This window comes from Pinus tabuliformis, chromosome 9, assembly GCF_031772625.1.
Source record: "Pinus tabuliformis cultivar Carrire ecotype Pingquan chromosome 9, CPIR1, whole genome shotgun sequence".
Taxonomy (NCBI): Eukaryota; Viridiplantae; Streptophyta; class Pinopsida; order Pinales; family Pinaceae; genus Pinus; species Pinus tabuliformis.
This window is the reverse complement of record NC_142307.1, coordinates 615,844,604-615,846,431: the sequence shown is the minus strand read 5'-3', so window position 1 is coordinate 615,846,431 and position 1,828 is coordinate 615,844,604.

Sequence of the window (1,828 nt, the reverse complement as noted above, 5' to 3'; positions counted from 1 at the left end):
TCTTCTCCTTAACTAGATCCTTCTTTTTCTGTTTTAATTCTTGCATTTCAAATTTCTTTTTTTCAAACTCAACTAACAGGTTTATATAGTCCTTTGAGGTGAGTAACTGTGAGCTTCAGCCCAAACGAAGACTACCCAGTGCACCTTGCTTTTTTTTCATTGATACTCTCTCTACTGGTAGCTTTAGGAACCGACCAAGTATCTTCTCCACCCCTCCCACCTGCATGTCATTGCTTGGTACTTCCCTTTCAGTATCTGATGGAACTAATTGAACTATATCATTATCTTCATTTGATGCCTCATTATGTGCTTCATCTTCTTCCATTAATCTATTGTCCACAAAAAAATGAACAATTTCACTGTTCAATTTTGCTGGTTGTGAGGGCATGTTCATGCTTTGTTCATTGGTTGTTGAGACACTATGTGCATTCATATTAATCATTGCTTCTGCTAGCCATGAAGGTGGGGTTACTTGGCTTGGCAATGTCAATTGGTCATTGTCAACTGCATGTTCAACAATGTCATTAACAATATCAACAATAGGAGTTGAGTTGGTGGAACGATCTCCATGTTACTTCGAATTCGTTCATGGTTATACTGTGTTCCACATGAAATGCTTGGCTACAACCAGTATCATGCATAAGAGCATCATAGTTCAGTGGCCAGATTCCTGTCCTCCTAAATCCAGACTTGATATTTGATGGTGTCAAAGCCATTTTAAAAGCTTTACTCGCAAGCTCTACTAGCTCAAACCTTTTCACCTCAACCCCTGGATTCTTAGCCATCCATGCAGCACGCTCTGACCTAAAGTAGTTCTTGAAAGGGCCAAACACACTAACATCAAGGGGTTGTAGTCTGTGAGTGGTATGAGCAGGCAATGTCAATAGGTCGATGCCTAAATTGTTTGCTTCCTCAATTGTTTGTACAGCCATGTGGCTCCCATGGCTATCTAATATCAATAGGTGTCTGTTATTAGGCGAGACGCCACCTGGTACCGTTGCAGCAAAGTGAAAAAGCCAACTTAAAAACAATTTTTTAGTCATCCATGCATGGGGATGTGCAACCATGCATGCACCTGGTTCAAAGTTATGTATATAGTTTTTCAGTTGATTTTTACCTTTGAATAGATAAAATCTTGGGATTGAAGTACCAATTGCATTGACACAACATAAAATAGTTGTCCACTCCCTACTCTTAGGAAAACTCTTTGGCACATTTCAGCTCCCTCTCTTGGCAATTACCCGCATGCCACAATTCCTCCCTCCCTGTAAACCTATTTCATCATAGTTCCATATATGGTCTGCTCCATAAGAATGTTTATTATAAGCACTAGAAAGTGTGTCATAGAACTTTTGCACAACTGCAGGGCGCAAATTTAATGCTCTGTCTCTATCAAGGCCCTCACCAGTACGCAATACAAGTTCTTGATGCCTTTTTTTAAACCCAAACTACCATGATTTACTAGGAAACCCATATTTGAATGGGTTTGGCCTCCCTTGACAGATTTGAGCAACTATGGATTTGAGTTGTATCAACTCTAGCCCATGTCCCAATTGGGCCATCTCTTTACACCCCTCAACCACCTTGGTCTCCTCCTCCTCAGTCATAACTGTAAGAGGCCCTCTACATTTTGTATGAGTTAGTCAATTTATCCAATAATGTATTGATGAGGGAGGAATACCATGTTTTTTTGCAGATGCTTGAACTGAGTATCCATTAAACTCTATGTCGTCAATTGCAACTAACATTTCTTCTTTTGTCCATCCTCTTATAGCACTGATCTTTTTAGTTGAACTTGCCCCTTGGACTATTGTTGACGGTGGTTCTG